This window comes from Lytechinus variegatus, chromosome 16 (assembly GCF_018143015.1).
Source record: "Lytechinus variegatus isolate NC3 chromosome 16, Lvar_3.0, whole genome shotgun sequence".
In the NCBI taxonomy this organism is placed as follows: Eukaryota; Metazoa; Echinodermata; class Echinoidea; order Temnopleuroida; family Toxopneustidae; genus Lytechinus; species Lytechinus variegatus.
The window spans coordinates 10,328,864-10,349,957 of NC_054755.1; the positions used below are offsets into that span (position 1 = coordinate 10,328,864).

Consider the following 21,094-nt stretch of genomic DNA (forward strand, 5'->3'; position numbering starts at 1 on the left):
GAAAGAAAGACTAAAAGTTTATTACTTTCGTCATCGAAAAGGCTTCTTAGTATTTACGAGAGAAGTAAGCCTTAGGACAGGTCATTTTGGGTTGAAAAATGAGGAAAACAGCATTTTACAGTTTTCACGGTCAGGGCGATGGAAGATTGAACAAGAAATGAAAAATAGAAAGAAAAAAAAGTTTACAGAGAGAAAGGCGCGTTTTCTTGGATTCATTAGATTTATTTTGCATAACATTTCCTGTTATCAAACGCTAGAGAGGTATTCGAACATGGTTTTATTTTTACTCTGTATAAAAAAATTGATGATAGTCACATTTACTACTATTTTCATTGAAATTGATGTCTCATTTGCATCATGTCACATCATTTGCTTTTACAACGAAGAGCTTCGAACATAGTATGAATTTCATTTTATATCGGTAAAGTTACCAGACAAGATGAATAAAAGTCTCATTTTTAACTCTTAAATTGGAAACTAAAAGTTAAATGCACTCGTAGGTTATAGACACTTGTTCTCGTGTTTACTTACGTGAAATGATTTGTTGAAGGGGCCCTTCTAGACTGCCCCCCCCCCCTCACCTTCACTATCAACCAAAACGCTATAAGGATAGCGTGAGTAATTCATGCTTAGTTTAGATGTTTATCGAGGATAAGTCAGCGTTTATTATATTGTTCCCACGACCCGGGACCGTCTAGTTTAATCCCGATCGGTATGTTTAGGCCCATATTACAATAATATTGGCAAAATGCATATTGCAACCGCCCCTGGCGCTTCGGTGGGCCGTGTGTACTTTCTGACACCCTTATACGAATTATGAAACGCGCAGTTACTCGCAACAAGTAATACATTGATTTATGACACGGATGTTTCGAAGTTTATCAAATCGAAGTTTTAACTATAATAGTGTTCAAGAAATAATTTTAAATGCTCCGGGATGCACACACGAAATAACTGTGTTCCCTCATACCTAATTCTAAAACCGCTATACGTTGTTCAAAACGCGTTTCTATAATATATACAACAAAATATATTTTCATACTTACATGGCTAATGCAAATCTATTAGATCTATAAACCATATACTTACTTGGAGGGAAAATGTTCTCTTGCGCCAAGATTCTGGATGCGCTTTGCATCAGTGGCGGAACTGGGCGTGGTCGAGATACCCGCGGCAGAGCGGCATTCCTTTGAACCCCAGCGCCCCTGGTATATTACCATTGTACATTTCATCAAGATGTATCTAATTCATAATACACTGTGTGCTGACGAGGACAGTTGTATTGTGCTTTATCAAAAGCAATGTGTGCATGTATTTGCACTGATGGCCTCCGACGGTAAATAGAAACTGTTCCGTGCTTGCCTGGCCTTGCATGTCAAAAAACAAACACAAGAGACGCCAGCCTTATTAAGAAATGCATATTTACGGATGAAACTCCACAGAGTAAACAAAGATGGGTCTGGTTTTCATTTTCAAACCGAATTACCGTGTACTATGTTGTATTTTTCTGATTAAAATCGCTAAAGGTATTCCGAAAATGCAACTCGTTTTTTTTAGTTTGAATTGTGTTACAAAATCATGACTTAATGTTCATGTTTGCCTAGTACAATCCATGGATTCCGGGATATAATTGAATATCCAGTATGATCACTTTCTCAAAGCATGTTAAAGACCAGGGGGCCGTTTCATAAAGCTGTTCGTAAGTTAAGAGCGACTTTAAGAACGACTGGTGAACCTTTCTTATGCGCTTAACCATCGCCAATGTATATACCATTTACCACAAGAAAGGATCACCAGTCGTTCTTAAAGTCGCTCTTAACTTACGAACAGCTTTATGAAACACCCACCTGCTCTCAAAGTAATAGTTTCAGTAATGTATCTCAAACTCCTCAGCACGCAGGGGAGTGTGTAAAAGGTAAGTTTGACAGGACAAAAATACTTGAATTAGCTAGGGGCTCAATCCTGGTTACAGACACATTTTAAAAATTATTGATATTTTCTTATCCAATCCATGAATTTGTCAAACCTCTATAGGTTATAAATCTATAAGTCTCGCTGATGAAACTAGAAACAATACATCACACATACACACATGCTCCTGGTCACGTCTTTCGGATGGTGACGTTAAAGGTCGGTCCCAGACGAAAATAATCATATCTGATTGATAGACGTCTGACAAAACTATAAAACGCACACACTATATATTTATACATAAGGTGAACGTGATGAATTAACGTGATATTATGTAATCTGGAAGATTCTATAAACAAATTGGGTGAATTTGACCACTTTTGACACAATATTCACAAGAGTCAATTGCATTTCTACAAAATATTGTTTTATTATTGCATGGGGGTACATATTTATGACCAAGTTGACTGACGGAAACATAGTAGGTATCTACTTCCGAAATAGTCAATGGAATTCCAGTAAAAGAAGAATACCTCTACAGTATTTGCCAATCCCTGGCTGGGATAATCATCCCTGAATGAGGAATGTATATGAATAGCTTAATTCAATTTGTCATTTTGTTAATTCAAACACCACTACTGCTACTTGTAATGATCATCTTTTCATACACGCGCGACAAGCGCCTAAGTAAATTATTGTGTGGACACTAGTAATACCCGGCCGATCATCAATGCGATTCTATACAAGTCGAACGGGTGTTTTACATATCAGGGTGGAGGTTTGTTAAATAAGATCAATCTGAGTGCAAAACGTGGCTTTTGTCTCTCTTGTTTGAAATCAAAATGCTCTTTTCATCTCTTAAGAATTTCCGATGACTTTCAACAATGTATACTCAGGCATTGTTCCTGGCGTTGATATTTAGCACTATGGATTTGAAGAAAGGGAAACGCGAGCGAGTTTTGTTCATCGCTGAAAGACTGATTGTCGTTATATTGTGCGCGTGTGTGTGGGTTTTTGTGAGCGTTAAGAGGGTTTGCGGACGGGTTATTGTAGGGAAGGCTTTAATACGCCACGGTTTCGTTTCGTCTGGCTAAAGCTCTATAGCGCACCATACACCGAGCATTTGTATAGCCAGTCAATGCGGGGAGAATACCCTATAAGGACCTACAATGCCCCCATTTTCCATGGGCTTTTATGCCGAGACCTTCCTATTGCTAAAGAGGAAAAGAACCCATTCCTTTATGCTGTTCTTTGCAAAACATTGACAAAACCCCAAACCTTGCCTTTTCTCTACCCGACTGTATGGGGTTAAGTAGCGTAGTTTAATGTATGGGTTTTTCATTTCGAATGAAGGAGCTCAGGCGATAAGGTAAAAAAAATAACGGTGTGGGAGAGCAGAAAATGGGAGAAAAATATGGAATTTGTGCCGTAAAAAGGATCTTTATCAATAAAGAGAAGGGAAGTTTGGGAAATCCGCTAGACAGAAGGATGAGAAATTCACCGATCAATATAAGTGGTAAGAGTACATAATGATTGTTAGATTGACAAGAAAATTATTTCTAAAAAAAATAATAAATTTTTTCTTTCTTAAAAACATTGCTTGTTATATATTGTAAAGGGAAAAGTTAAATGTTATAGTATGCGGAAGAAACCTATAGGGTACTGGGTAGTCTGTGGTAATGTGAAGAAATTTGGTTCGTATGCTTGCTCAATGAAAATGCAAAAGTGATCGATAGTCCTTTTATTATGATAGCCTTTTTTTATCTCCACCCTTTTATATATATATATATATATATATATATATATATATATATATATATATATATATATATATATATAGTTTTGGTTATGTCACTATAATTCAAAATGTAAACATTTATTCGCGACCAACCAAATAGATTTATGGCGCGAGATTCAAATTAACGGGAAAGCCATGTCATAGGTAGCTTATAAAACGGTAGCGAACTGGCCTCATCAACGGAAATCGGTTTCGCTATACATATTATTATGTAATTTACATGTAAATTACAGTATAAGCTTCATATAAATCATTATTATCTTATTACATTTCAATTTACATTTTTGTTTTAATTACATGAAAGATAGGCTACATGAAACTTCTTATATTGCGTTATAGTTATTTTATTTAATTTACATGGTCATAGTTACAGGGAAAGCCACATTAACTTATCACGCTAATGACTTCCTTATTCATGCATGCTATTCTAAAAACAAGCAATGATAACTATTCATAATGATAATTATGTTCAGCATAGTCGTAGTCAGATATTCGTTCAAAATAGAAATAAAAAAGAGAACGAATTTTAGCTGCGGTGAAACGCACTTAGGCATAATTACGCATAATATACATGTTCATGTTAACACGAAATAAACAACTTCTATTTCATAATCCTACATTGAAAACTTACTTTATGCATCTGCAGCATTGGCGTGTAGACTGTTCGCTTTTCAAATCATTTCTGGATCACCGAATGTGGGTTTTGGTATATTTATAGTTTTGGTACAAATTTAAATCAGTCATGCCTGTACATGTGTTACTTGGTCAATTTCATTTTGAGATTAACTGACAGTGTATATTTATGAAAACATTTATTATTTTCATAACAAAGCATCGGTAACAATTGCCCCTTTCTGGAGTAACATAACATAAATATTCATGCGCCATCAAAGACAATTGACATCATTATTGCTTACGATGTTGCTCATGGAGGTTGCACGTAAATGACATGTCAGTTATAATTATGTTGCTAGACACATGTCCATGTAAGATCCGTGCTAGTTGCAGGTGGTGTCATGATGTAAGTTACATGCTCTTTGAATGTAAAGTACATGCTGGTTGCATATAAGTTATTACATAGTCACATTCTGTTTACCTGTAAGTTATAGTGTAAGTTACATGCAAGTTGCATTCAAGTATATATGTATAGCAAAAGTAAATAAACTTATATTCAGAATATTCAGAAACATCGTTATCGAACCACTGCTCTATATCCCCCCACCCCCTCCTCCCTCTCACTCTCTCTCTCCCCCTCTAATAATCCTCTACCACTCCCCCCCTACTTTCCCTTCCCTCTCGATCCACCCCTTCTTACACCCCTCCCACCCCACTTTCTCTCTCTCTCTCCCTGTCTTGTTCAAATGTTGTGATATCTACATAATCTGAAGAATGATAAGATTTGGATTAAGCATGACTTGCATTTCATCCTCCATGGGATAAATTACTCTCAAAAAAAGACGTCAGAAAACCAATTTTGCCATTTCCTTATAAGCCTATAATAGAAGATAGAACGTGATTTTAGTGAAATAAACAAAAAAGCATGCAACCTTAACTAATTCACCTTAGCTGGTAATGCAGTTCTTTTCATTTCGTTGAAAACAACAATAAAAGAAACTATTTGTTTTCGTTGGAACATTCGATGAAAACAAAATGCAATCAGAAATGCTGTAATTCGCAAATCCTATCAAATGTGTAGTTGATTTTCCGCTTTTCAATCTTGAAGATGAAATGTAAATATGTAAATAAACATATTTTTTAAATACTGGCATTTCGTCTGTGATTTATTTACATAACCAGCAAATCTCATTTATAGACCTCTGGTAATATTTCTTCGTTGAATGGCAAATGGTAAACGTTATTTAGTTGTACTTGCTTTTTTTTTAGTTTGGAATGTACGTCGTATGATTATTTTCTCACCAACATAATAAATATGCTAATTATATATTAATGATACAGGACTGAAACCAACACTATGTCATAAATCTTGTTTAATACCTAAATCACCCCGGATAATGTCTCTTATCACCTTGCAAATAGCCTTTGAAAACTATACTGATTTTTTTCCTATAAAAAAACATTTTGTTACTACCATACTTCCTGCGTACTGAATATTATGTGTGTATCAATACACGGCACAAAATGCAAAATGTCAATGATCTTAAAACTATATGAATAATCATTAATGTACATACTGGTGTATATAAATGTTTAAAATGAATTCGATTCAGTAATTATAAACTCCATAAAGTCTTTGTTATCAATAAAGCTTTTACAACCTTTTTTTTTTGTTATACAACAGACGTTTAGCGTAGATATGAGGAAGAGGCGAACTTCTCCGGTGGGTTGAACGAGGCGCCGCCCGATCCCACCGGGCTCGAGATCCGAGGTGAAGCTCCATCAATACGAGACCAAAAACGGACCAGCCCTGTTCCCCCTTCATTGCACTTCTTGGTTCAGACGAAAGCTCCCCGGTGAATGAGGGATGGGAACGTATCCATTTAGGCATCGTTACGTAGGGTATGGGGCGCCTTGGAATGTCAGACAGAGCATAGTGCAAAACTAACGGTGAGAGAAAAGAATACCCTTATTATGGTACTAAAAAAGTTTAACTTAATCGTTGCAAAACGACGGATAAAACTCTCAATGTAGAAGTGCTTCTAACTTGAAGCTATCAAAATTAAAGTTATTAAAGCTATCTAAATTGAAGTTATTATGCCTCTCAATGTATACATTTCTATACTTTTTCCCTTTCTTCGTAATCATGAATAAAAATCTATTCAAGTTTGCCCATTCGGCAGTTATGATGATAAAGTTCATAAAGTAATCTTTTCTGCCAATCGTTGACTCTACAAACAACAAAAAGATGTCGGTTATATATCCGAAAATTTTTAACTGGAGTAGTTTCAGGCCGATCCTAAAATAGATTTAGTTTTTTTACTCGAGAGGTCTACACTTTAGGAAAATAGTTACTGACGGCCTATTCTTTTTGCTGTGAATTTGTCCTTAAAACAAAATGAAAGCGCATCTACATATATTTCAAGATTAGTGTGTTGAAAACAAGGGTATCAACATTGGTGGCATGTATAATTATGTGCATTTCCGAGATTATGATCGTTAACGAGCGCAGAACTATATATGATGAGGTGTCCATCAATTGAGGACTGTGGAGTATGCCACGTTCATTCCACTGCATCCCACACACTTTGCGCCCGTTAATGTTCCTGATCGATGAATATCGATTAATATCGAACTCCTCTTTGCTTAGATCGATACCAATAGCTGAGGATGAGAACCAAACTGTCTCTTCTTCATCATCAATATTGATGTCAAGAGAAAGAAAATCGTTGATTTGTTTTTATCATTTTCTCACAAGTTAGTCTCTGTACATTTGGGAGATTGAGGAACTACTTTTTGTAATGATGCTTGCTTTAGAAGTCGTCCATTGTTGGTCGTGTGTCCATATTTATTCATAAGTTGGATAACAAGCAATTTGCAGAGCTTCCTGACAAAAATAATCTCAACAAAATACATTATATTAACGTAGTATATTCAATTTATTGAACACACAATAAGTGTATACGTGTTCACATACGAATACATTGTAACCGTCGTGAGTGACCATTGCAGTTTAGTATTTACAGTCACAGAAAATGAATTAAACAAATTCCTCGAATCAATCAATCAATCATTTAACGTAATTCAAGAGATCAAAAAGTATGTCTCGTGCAAAGTGCTAATTATCCTATTAAATTACATGAATGTTGATTAGGAAGCACAATCGTTATGAGCAAAGAAATAAAGAGGTATAGCATGGCGCGTGAGCAAAATTTCTTTAAAAGTTCCGAGGGAGCGAAGCAAGCAAAGATTTTTCCTTTCTAAAATCAAAATGAAGTTTTGTGATAGATTTTGAAATGATATTCAGATAATAACATCATATCTGACATTTTTTTTCTTACCTTTCTTTCTTTATCTTCTATTTTTTTTCTTTGATGTGGAATTATTTGGAGGACATGGCCCCAAGCTCCCCATTTATACACAAGTGTTTGTTATTAAGTCGTTCAATATCTTACCCCTTAATAACGTCAAGAACTTGTATCACAAATTAGTATCAAACACATATTTGATAATCAACCAACCAGGAGCGAGCATTTCAGAGTTAGTTTAGACGCATTTTTTTTTCTCCGATGGGCCCCTGGCGACTGATTATTATCATTTTTAATTATTCTGCCAATTTTATTAAATCGCGATCATAATGTTGACAAAATTTCTGCACCTGGTTTCTTAGAACCCTGGTAGAGAAAGAAAGGGGGCGACAAGCCGTATCTAAAACTTGTCATTCTGAGTGATCCCTTTATTCGCGTATTTCTCTCCTTCTCTTTCAAAATTTCAATGCAATGATGTCTACAATAAACATGTATTTCATCTGACATTTCCTTAAGGATACTATTTTTCATATGATAAAAGAGATTTTCATATAATAAAAGAGTATTCATTGTAATATCTTGTTGTTCTTTTCATTTTTTTGGAATTTGATGAATCTAATATTGAAATAATTAATAAAATGGTTTAACGCTAATTAGTATTCTGGTATATCATCGAGGGGACTGGAAATCAGTTTTGTGTAAAATAAACATTGAAGTTATCAAATATGATTTTCTTTTATTTTCAAAGTGACCCTTCATTATCAGGGTTTGTAGATGAGCAATCTGTCTAAAAAATAATTGTTATTTATCCGGCATTTGGAAGAAGACCGAAATACAAACATACCCTCGCCCCTGCCGACTCTCATGGCTAAGTATCCGTATCGAAAAGAGACGAAAGGAAACGAAAAGAGAGTTATCCTTCGGAACAATGCCCGCGATGATTCCAAATCCCCAAACGATCATACCACCCTGTTAAAAAAAAAGAAGGGAAAAACTTAAGTTTCGACTTATCCCGTGGTTTTTTGCCACTCACGGTGGTAGGAGATCAAACGGGCCGGCTGGCGCCGATGAGACTTCAATCGATTTTCAGAGGGGGGCTTTACGCCACGGCTCATAATTATTCTATACCAATTTCAATCCCTCTCTCTTCTCCTCTCTCTCTCTCTCTCTTACACACACACAAACACACACACTCCGTCCATGTCATACCTTCGCTGCTTCGATTTAAGAAATACTTAACTGGTCAATACATCCAGCACCCATGTTGCGTAATAGCGATGCTCAGAAGAGTCTTAGGGGGTAATACGCAGGGGTGCAGAAGAGTTTTAGGGGTAATAAGCTGGGAGGCAGGAGAGTTGTCATGGTTTTAGGGGTAATAATCTGGGGTGTGGTATTACCCCTGATGTGATCATGAGGGAGAAGTAACGTAAAGCGCCATTCATCGTCCAAAGGTGCTTACTTCCCTAATTTCAAAATGATAATCACCATGTAACCTAGCCAACACAGTATGGTACCCGTAAAAGTGAAAGTTCCTACATTTAAGATTATGAACATGATTCAGTTGAAACCGAACACCGAATATTTTCAACGATTTATCGATAAATAAATGCACCACATCCCCTCATCACCGTGCTGTGTTGTTGATGATTCTTTCAGTCAAGGTTTCCATGATTGATACCTTTGACAGATCAATACGAAGAACTGTGTAGACCTCTCAAGCCGCAAATAGCCTATTTAATTAGAAAACATGGAGAAAGAAGAAATGATTATCGACAACATACAAGTCTCACCCTTGATAGGTGACGTAATATGCAAGGTTAATTAAGGTTAGTGCCACACACAAAAATCAAATAAGTTCTACCTCTTTAACTCCGGGATGAACAAACAATAAAGTTATGGCATGGTTAACGCCTATGAAGTTTGAGCTCTGTTTAATTATATGTATTGTGAACTAATTCCCACGGCATTAATATCACTGCATGGGGTTAGCTCCTCTTCGATCATAAAGATTTATGGGATATGAATTTAGAGATATCGCTGGGGAAACATGCCGATATTTTGCTCTCGAGTCAAGCCCGCTTACCCTGGTTATGAGAAGTCAACATTACTTCCGTAAAAACCTGTACGAAATATACCACTACGTTTATCCTTATTATATTTACAACATTAACAATATCCTGAGCCGACCAAATCCTGTATATAGTGACACGTATGATAATGACAATGTTTAGTTTATTTCAATCTGATAATAATTATTGGGTGTTTCAGGAAGCAGTTTGTACATCTGACTATTTATTTAAGTTCATTTCCGGGAGCAGTCATTCTTTTCTTTGACTTAAAAAAAAGATCAAATCACTCTTGAAGTATCTACCATTACTTAAATCTTATAAACAGCAGAAAAATTGTGCGTTCGACCTTTCCATAGATTGTCGAGATTATACAATCATTGGTTAAAATCTCTAGATGCAAATGGAAACCGTATTTGGGCCTATTGCTTGATGACTGGGGCAGATACAGGAACCCCAAATTGTAATTTCGCTTCTACATTAAAGAGCATAACTTCACCCTTTTGCGGAAGATAGTTTTTGCTTGTTAAACAAGAGTTAAAGGCATGGTCACACCGCCCGGGCGTTGTTGGAGCGGTCGTGGAGCGGATAGAAAAAAAATTATCACCGCTCGCTTCCGTTCACCATTTTCGATTTCGATTGTTTTTTGTTTTCGATTTATGTTTTCGATTTTTCCCCCAATTTTGTGAGCGAAATTCGGCCCTCTTTCCCTACCGCTCCACGACCGCTCCAACAACGCTCGGGCGGTGTGACCATGCCTTTAGAAAGGCGCAAAGGCTAGGATACTTTTTTCTTCCCATTTTATTTGTCAAAATCAAAAGATTAATTTAAAAAGTATCATGAATTGGAAAAATTATCTACGTCATTTCCACAAAGAAGCATAGAACATCTTGCGAGAGAAAGTAATCCTACCCATTATTCAGTAATTCGGTAACTCATTGGTAATATGGTTTTAAGTAGGTTTTTGCATGTATATAAAGACAATTTTGCTTCTCATACTTACAACCAGAAACACAGACTTCTACCCTTTCTTGCTTTGGTCATGTCTTAAATATTCTTTTTTGATTGGCATGTCCCTATATACGCTTCACTATGGTACGACGAAAGACTTATGCTCTCAATGAGGACGACAAAGCCCAGGCTATAAACGATAAATAATGGACGAATGATCAAAAGTGGGATTCTATTTACTCCCGAGGCTTCCCGTCAAGTATTATTAATCGACTGTTTTTCAGCTAATTCTGAGGCTATATCATGACCTTCTTTTTTTTATTTTGTTTTCGCCAGAAACCACCATGACCCACGCATTTATGATAAATTATTTTGTTCCGGGTCATTTCATCTGAATCATCTGAGGGCATGGGTGGTCATCATCCCGCCCATAACCCCGAGTATACCTATTGTTCTTCCTGTCCTAGATCAAGCTGCAAAGACTGAAATGATACAAAATTAGTTTTCAGGCTACCGTAATGTTCCATCAACGAGCTGTCTCAAGACCGTTCCCTTAGCTACCCCTTACCGACAACATACCAGCTCTAAAGCGACCAAATACTATAGTCACATCTCCGAAACCTACCCCTAACCGACTGGTGTAATCTCGTTGGAATGAACGTAATAATTTAGATCGATCTGGGGCCTGTCGCATTAAAAAAAAAATCTCTCAATTTTTGTTTTATGTGTAAGTATCAATGGCATAATTTCGTTTACCAGATTTTGTGTTTATTTTCATAGTTTTTTATGGCAAAAGTTTCATGCAACGCCCCTGGGTTCGGTATCGCCTGTGTGACATTGGTGTTATATTAAGGCCACCGCACACCTTACTACCTTACGATCCGATTTTGGAATAAATAGCATTTCCCTAATTTTCTGAAAATGTGAATGAAAAATATCATTTTGTTCGAGGTTAAAATGAATTGAAAGAATGCTAAAATAACCATTTTGAAAGATTGCAAGCCTTTATTTTAGAGTAAATGCCAAATTAGTTTCAAATCGTAGCCAATCGTACGACTGCTATGACGTCATTACGACTAGATATTAAATTTGCTTTAATTCTAAGAAGGATGATAGCATAGTCACAGATTTGAACTTAGGTATTCGTATGATGATTTAGAACATTACACAGCAAGATATTCCAAGTCTCAATGTTAGCATCAAATTCTACTACATTTTATTCTGAAATCGGGTCGCAGACCAATCGTAAGGTGTGCGGTTGCCTTTAGAGATTATGTAATTTTGATCAGTATATACCTCTTCCATTTGGAATATTGCGATCTCGCTGTTCGTGTCCAAGGGATTTCGTTTCAGTAAAAAAAACATATTTCAATGAATAAATGTAGGTTTGTTACTCGAAGAAGTTGGCAGATTTCTTCAAAAACTTTCTGAAAAGTTGAAAAAAATATTGTACCCCCTAACCCTTACATTCGCACATCCTCTTAAGGCCTGGTCACACTGGCCCGAGCGTTGTTGGAGCGGTCGTGGAGCGGAGAGAAAAAATCCTCACCGCTCGCTACCGTTCACCATTTTCGATTTCGATTGTTGTTTTTTTTCGATTTTTCCCCAATTCTGTGAGCGAAATTCGACCCTCTCTCCCTGCCGCTCCACGACCGCTCCAACAACGCTCGGGCGGTGTGACTAGGCCTTCAAACCCAAACATTTGAATTCAGTTTTACTCTTTCCAATGCCAATCGTTTAGATTTAATGTAGGGTTGTTGTTTTAAAGTTAATTACATCTCCCTAACGGAAACCATCAACAAAATATGTTACCAAAATCTTCACTCGTGATTGAACATCTTAATTAAACAAAATTGTTAAATTTTAGGCCTATTTGTAGCCTTAAACTCGAGCAAAACTAGCAAAAGCACTTCCGTCGAATGGCCGAAAGTCGGCGATGGAGTCACTTTTTTATTATCATAATTAAATTTTTATCAATAATATAACAACATAAGGCGATAGAGTCACTTTGTTAGAGTGACAGTCATTTTGAGAACGTTTTTTCCAACATTTTTATAACACTAAATCAGTTATGTTGTATTGTCAGATTGTGTGGAATAAATTTGCAATGCATATTGCATATTTGGAAATATCATTCATGAGTGCCTCATGCGTGGCTCTGTTCGCAAAATGAGCTGATTACACCTTTTTTATACAGATATTATCATTCCACTTTTGATAGTTGGATAATTAGAATGACTCTAGACTATATAGGACAATATTTTTAACAAATATTTCACATTCTGTTTTTATATTTTCTTTGCGGATGTCATAAGTCATGGTTTAGGTATGCATATAGTTGTACTACGTGATTGACCCAGATTATTTTCCCTCCCATTGTTTCCTCAAATGAATAGTATAATGCGTAAGATCCTCAGAAACATTTTGTTATGATAAGACCACTGATTCATAGCATCATGTACGCTTGCTTTCTCATGAATCATTTTTCATGAATTCTTAGCTTTCGATATACCCATATTTTTTGGCTCTTCGTTTATGTTTTTTCTTTACTATCCTTCGATTGGCACCTTATACTTCCTTCCTTTCAGAAAGTTCATTCCTCCTTTTTGATGGAAAAATAATAAAGTACCCCCTGCCGAATAGATAAACTCCGAATTTCTATTGTGTAGAAATCTTCAAACGTGTTTGCTAACTCCACCGCGAGCACGAAAAATATACAGACATATGTGTGTATGCTCCCATTTCAGATTTTATTCTATTGTTATCATTTTTTTTCCTCTACTGATCTAAGCTTCGGAATTCTTTGGAGTGGGTTATGATGGAAGATGGTGCTCACGAACCCGTAACACTCCGAGCCTGGGTCATTGGGTAAACTGAATAGATGGAATATACTTTTTTCGGTGGAGCAGATATATTCCTCCAGCACCTGGGCTTATATGTAGGAGGAATAAATTATTAAAGGTTATAAGTAGAGAGATGGGATCATCATATACATGCCCACTTGAAATAGATTCTACTTCAATAGCTGTTGGAGAAAATTCTTGAAAAAGCATGTCAAAATGATCTCTAAACATTAAAATGATTTTTTTTTCGAAAACATGGTACTATTTTATGCTCTCGAACTAATTATTGAAGTGAAATAACTGACTATTGAACGATGTAGGTAATATTATTGAAAATCAACTCCTTCCAAGGAGGCTGGAATAATTCATCTTTGCTCTGAATTGTATTTTAATTGCCTAGGTTTTTATGTTTATTGTCATTACATTATGTCGATTAAACGAAACATAACGCATTTATGAATAATCTTACGGAAATCATAATTGGCATCTTTCTTTGTAGTAGATCTTTATTGTTTTAATCGCTTTTGTTCTATTCTATTTCTTTCACGTATTAAAGTTGCATCAAATGGCTTTTAAAAACTTTCATTTCATAACTTATTATCTTATTAAATACGAACTTTTCGATAATTAAGTTTTTATGTACCATAATATTACACACTAATTGCTGTTAATTGTATAATGTCAATCGATTTAATGAATAAGCTAAGCTCTTAAATCATGTCATTGATGTTATTGTAACGATTTTATGGTGTTTAAATGATGGTAGAGTGCTCTTGTGAAAGTTTTGATGCACTATCTTGCGGGGAGTGTCTGTTTTCCAAATTATAGCCAAAATTAAATACTTATTTAATAGGACTTGGCAGCATGCCGATACGTCGGGAAGAAAGTCCAATACACTTGAACACCCTTCGTAGGAACGTGCAAAGTTGAGCGTGTGGTGCAACCTACGCACGTGAAAACCGCATGCATTCCGACCCCTCGCTAACCCACACTCTCACCCACGCACGCACTCCACCACCGCGCACACACACATCTGGTATTAGCGAAGCGTACGGGATGATGGGTGCTCGCTAGGCACGGCAGAGGGACTAAAAAAATAATAACCCGTGCAACAGGCTATAGAAATCCGCCACGGGGAGAGGAGGGACAATTCACCATACTGAGTCGCTATTGTTCCCTGGGATTATCGACGCCAGTGCCCAGGGCGATTTGTTTAAACCCGATCGATGCGGCTAAAGAAGAAGTAAAAAAAAACACTCAAAGCTTCGATCTAGAGGAAAACAAGAATAGGATAGAGTGATAGAATAATACTGATAGAAAGAGAAAGATGGGAAAATGGATTTGTAATTAGGTCTAAGGGGACCAACAAATAATAAATCTCATACCAAGGACCTTGCTTCCTTCTAATTTCCTTTTTTAATTCAAAGTTTGAATTGGAAATTACATGAGAACAGTTTTCTATTAGATCAACATTTGGCTTTCTTAACTCTCATACTTAACCGTTAAACATAATATGTACATATTGTTATAGCGCATTATGTTTCATCATTTATCAAATGCGTTTACCTGTAAAAAGTGTAATAATGAGAATAAGTAGTTCTAAATAATAGGACCAATCATAAAGTTAGTCCATTCCCCTTCGCTTCATTGCAGCTTTCAATAAATATCAAAATAAAATTCAAAATCCAGTATTTCTTTGATTTCTATTATTTTGTTCTATTCATGCGAACGTTTAGGAATGAAAAAGGCTTAATTCAGCTTCTGATTAATTCATTGAATTTCAGTACACATTACAGGGGAAGTAGGGGCTAGCTACTATAAATTATTTTGATCCATATTCAGAAAATCTTCTCCTATACATGGTACAGATATGCATTTCCTCTAAGTTCCAATATCCAAGCACTTTCAATGTTTTCGTGCTATAAAAAAAGATGAAGGATGTATATACTTTATCATCGAAAACTTGAAGTAAAAGATGGATTTTTGGTGGAAAGCTGACAAAACTTTGACGGAACAGCTCAAGGTTTATCTGTCATTTTAATTCATTCTCTTGTGATACTATTAGAGCATGAAATTAGACGGAGTTGTTTACCGTTGCTCACAGGCACCGCTGATATAGAAACACCCCTGAAGTGCCCCCAAAAGAGGATTTGGTATTTGTATAAGATCTGTCAGACCCATATGTGCTGATAGATAATAATTATGGATTTATTTTTCGATGAAGCCTTGAAATATTGGTGCCAAGGACTTAAACATCACCCCGACACATATTTTTTTGGGGGGGTCACTTAATTTCAAAACAGACGGATAGTAATTTAATAATATTTTCCGGGATATGCCTGACGAGGATGCATCACTTGATGTCAAATTTCGTAAAGAAAATTGAAGCGGCGTCTTTTCTTTTGTTTCCGAGAATCAAAGACCAAATTTGTTCTTTTAAATTATCATCTAAAATTATGTTTGTTTTTATTTTTATCTCATAGTAATACTCTTACATGTATGTACCAGGATGTTAGGCGATTCAAATACACACACTGAATTCCATTTTTACTGAAATGCGGAGGTGATCTTCATTAACAAAGCGCCCCGACTTCAATTCTACCTGTAAACTTCTGAATAGTGGAATCAAATGTATTTAGGCTCGCCATAACCAAACAACTACATTCTTAGCGCTGCAAAATATAAACATGGCCTTTATCTAATATCAATAAGTTACAACTGTAACACTTGTTCGCATCTCACAACACTTTTTAAACTCCATACAACCACCATAATTGATACAATGCGGAGTTTACACAAACCGGCTATAGAAACGTCGTGTTGCGTTTCCAATCCGCATTATTGGCGAGCTGTATAGACCAGTGTTGGGCCGCTATACAAGGCTAAAAGAACCACATTGTTAATTGCATTGTTAATGAAAGTTTACCTATCCTTGGAGTAAATGCCTAGTGCTTTTAGGGAAGCAGCATTCAGTTTACTGTTGGTTTTCATTCATATCCACCCGTGCAGAGTAGTCGGCAATAAATTGCCCATGAATACAATCAGTGAACTCGTGGAAGGGGGAAAATGTGTTAATGCGCTTTGATTACTCGCTGAGAAGTATTCTTAAGTTAAAGGAAGAAAATACAAAAGTATCACAATGACCCAAATGCTGTTAACAGATATAATACTTCAAAATCGTCGTTGCAATCACGACAGAATGCAACCTTTAAGGGTTTTAAACCGAATGTGAGAAAATCCCCAAAAGAGCAATTTGAGGAAGGTTTGCAAAGCATTATAATAAGGCCCGTTATAGATTAACTGTTGAAAAATCACGCACCATTATCATTAGTCTTTATATAAACGAATCATCAATGTATTGTTTGTTAACATTAAATTACGATAAACCGATTGCAAAAAATAGATTTTCTAGAATATCGTAGACGATCTTTCCCTTTTATTTTATTTTGGGGTGCTTTTTCTACTTTAAGTGCTATGGTTTAAGATTTTTGCCATTTCATACTGAATGAATTATAAATACCCTGTGAGCTTATGACCAATTACACTTGTGATATCACCTTTTATATTAATGTTTTACAAAGAGCTCCAAATCACTGATATGACCATAATTTTCCGGATAATATTGACCTGATATTTGTCCTTCATGTGACAAAACGAACTACAAGCACTTGTCCCAATTTTCAGTCAAACCTTTACACATTAATCTGACAACGAAACAAAGGATTAGACATCCCTTAGTTATTGCCTCTCTGTTCCAGTTCCAATTTTTGTCGATTTTCTGTGTTTTCGTGACTATTCCCAAGCATTTTACTACCTAAGGAGAAAAAAAAATTATTCTGGAAGATGTTTGCATTAGGTTATATGAGCAAATACAGCGTACGCTACTGGTATGGAGAAAAAAGACGACAAATATTTGAAGATAGAAAAACACACGGTAGAATAAGTTTCTAGTGAAGGAGAAAATCTCCGCTTACACGACGGCCTGTCAGTTCAGGACTACTGGCGAGGAAGTTTAGAAGAATCATATTCCATATCGGCCATCAGCGAAGACCAGCCAACAAAGTAGAACAGAATTTAATGATTTTTTTTGTGAAGATGAGATCAAATCTTGGATTTGAACTGACAGAAATCAATTCTGATTTTATATTTAATTTACTACATTTCAAAATACTTTTACGTGATAATAATTCCTTCCAAAAAGTATGAATCACAAGGCACAAATTATTGAGCACAGTTTTCAAAGAAATAGTGGTGTATAGCATTACATGCAACATCATATACTATGTTCTTGTGACGTTATTTTGAGGACTATATTTCCTATAGTAAAGAAATTTCTATGTAACAAGAAAGCAGGTTTAAGGATGTGGCATGCTACTGTAAGTTTTTTTTTATTGACGAAGCTGTTCATGATCGTCATGGCCCGGCTAGAAATTCCGGTATCGGGGTGAACCTGCTTAAGGACTTCATGGTAAAATTCACTTTGCTATAAATGCCTCCGCACTGTGTTGTCATATAACAACCTGTGTGAAAGGGTATTATTTTAAAATTATAATCTGTGTATCAACTGAAAACCAAACACATGTCCAGTATGAAATATAACATTCCTTGTACTTTACTTCATGCTTTGGAGTATTCTAACTTAACGTCATTTTTTTTACTGAAAGTTTTTTTGATATATTTTCTGTACTTTTTAATAAATATGTGACTTAAACAAGGATACGAACATGAGGAAACCCTGTATTTCCAATTGAATGATTGGTGCAATATTAATGAGTTACCCAAAACCGGTGGAATTTGATCATTACAAACTTAAACTTCATGTTAGAAGGGTCTACGCCCTCCCCCGCCACACACCTCCTCTCTCAGTCTTTCCCTCTCTTTCTTTCTTTCTCTCTCTCTCTCTCTTTCTCTTCTCATTTTGATTAAATCAACACAGTCTGTATGACGACCCGGCAACGTGGTAAATACCCTAAAGGCAAATGATTTCTACTACTTCATATCAACCCAGCAAATGGGAGAGGGTATAAAAAATCCAACTTCACCATCAAAATCATAAATTGCAAAAGAAAAAAAATCAAACGAAGTCCCACGAAAACCAGATGATAGGCAAAATGGCGTCGTAAACTACCCATGACGGCAGGCGAAGGTCCCACATGACTGCGTCTATTTGGTCCTGCGGCTGCTTTTCGCCTTGTTTTTCCTCACATTTTTTTTTATTTCCACCATTGTAATGGTATAACTTCACTGTAGTTATCCGTCAAAACTCAAATTTAAAGAGCCCAAGAAGGGATCCTCAGGAATTATTAAACTTGTTTTGGATCCCCGTTAAAAGAAATTAAATAAAAATGAGCGAACTTCTGGTATTGTTGTCGCCACAAACCCGGGCGTAATGGTCCAAAGATTTTTATCTAGATTGAGATCGCGCTGATAAAGATCTGTCGGAGGGCAAACAATTTTTATGCATTAAAACTACTTTGATAGAAATCAGATTTCAGTGATCAGTCATACAAGTCTGTCGTGTTTTTTTTTAATATAACATATTCCATAAACTCCATTCCTTTGGACAGAAATGGGGGACGAAAATAAAACAAAAATAACAATCAAACCCATTCAATCATATACTTATTGGATATACAATTTTTTGATCCTGTACAGTGATAACGCATCGTGATATTTGATCCCGGTGAAAAGCCGGTCCAAAAATCCTGTCAGGGGTGTGAATATAGTAGATACACACAGTATAAACGCTGTTTTAAACAGCTTTTTTAAGATGTTTAAAAAAAAAGCTGTTTACAATATGTGGTTTACCGTAGCTTTTTTTAACAATTTAAACAAGAGTTTAAGACCTTTAACAACAAAATTAGATTTTTTATATTTAATCGTCAACAAATTAGGCATGGTAGGTTTAATCTTTCAAACTATTAAACAACTAGGGACTGCTGTAATGTTTATATAGTAAACAAACGTTGTATAAAAATGTTAATTTACTGTGCAACATTTAAGAAAACTTGTATAGATTTATATAGGTTAAACTTGATGAGTATTTCTCATCTTACAATTTTAAGACTCCATGCACGTAATTTTTATCGTGTTTATAAAATATACAAACACTACGAGGGAATTTTCCTGTATTTCTATTTCCTTTTCATTTTTCAAATCATCGAATTTTAACTCGATAAATCCGTAGTAAAGAAGTTATGATTACATATTTCGTGTTACATATTAGGATGCATGTTATTACCACATATTTTTTCTGTACTTTTGCTTTTGTTTTGCTCTCACATGCCAAACCCTGGACTAATATTCAGTAGTTTTTAGTATCAACAAGTGTTATCCTTCCGTCCGTTGTAACACGCTATACAAGTGTGTTATTCAACAATGTTCTATTCTGTCTCTAAGTTCACTTACAGCCATGTACAAAAACTTCTATTGATAATTTTATGGGAAGTTTTTTTTTCTGTGCGTGTGTGAGAATGTACCAGTTTTCATATTACATTAAGCAGCTCATTAAGCAAATGGGTGTTTCTAATTGTCGTATGTCAATGGTATATAACCATTGAAGGCCTTGTGCCGATTTTTAACGATGACTTTAACCTGGTTTATAACCATATTTTCCTTTTGTCCTTACATTTTCAGGTCACGCTAGCTATAAAAGATTCAAGGACGATATTTCTCTTGCATTTTTCTATATCATCCCATTAAAAAATGGATATGAAACCATTGCTTTGTCACAATGCTCAGTCATTTTTTCTTGATAAATAGGAACTTCGACCTTCAACGGAAAATTGGTATTTAACAGCCAAATTTTCTTGAAAGATAATGTGCTGTATATAAATACTGCACCTGACGTGTCAATCCATTTTTAAGTCAAGGTTAGCTCATATATATATATATATATATATATATATATATATATATATATATATATATATATAATCACAAATAGTTTAGAATATATATATATATATATATAATCACAAATAGTTTAGAAAATACCGTAGAAATAAATCGTATAATGTATATATATATCATGCCTATACATTATGTTATATTTTTTATATTAATGGCGGAACTTAAAAGGGAATCGTTTTATTGGTAAACCTGGTCACTGTATTGCATTCCTTTCTGTGACTAATCATTCCGCTATGTAACAATTGTAAATCGAAATCTAAGCACAACATTATTTTGTTGATAATAACGTTGAAACCTGTCAAACAACGGTATCAGCGATACACTGCAGGTGCGGTGTTAATTTAACACCAGTCCGGAATCTCTACATGTCCGCACCAGAGAAGTGTTGAAATAACACCGGTATGAAATTAATCGATTCTGTTTTAACACTAATTGATGTTGTATAAACACCTATCTGGAATTAATCCAAAGCCAAACTGGTGTTGTTGTAACACTTCTCTGGTGTGCTCATATATAGACTCCGGGATGGTGTTTAATTAACACTGCAGTTTTTGCAGTGTATATTGCTGTTACGATTGAATCCTTTTTTTAAGTGAGCATTTTTTAATGAGAAACTTCTAATAAATCTTATTCTACATGTTCTATTATTTTTTTCTACTCCTGATATAGGCCTCCGTGACCTCAGTATAA

At 35.5% G+C, this 21,094-nt stretch overlaps 1 long non-coding RNA gene across 1 annotated transcript; it reads left to right on the forward strand.

Annotated features, from left to right (window-relative positions):
• The first annotated feature begins 2,908 nt into the window (after positions 1-2,908).
• Positions 2,909-21,093, forward strand: LOC121429517. The gene is made up of 3 exons (XR_005971945.1): positions 2,909-3,427; positions 6,009-6,274; positions 21,074-21,093. It is a non-coding gene; the product is annotated as an uncharacterized LOC121429517 (long non-coding RNA).
• The last annotated feature ends 1 nt before the right edge of the window (position 21,094 follows it).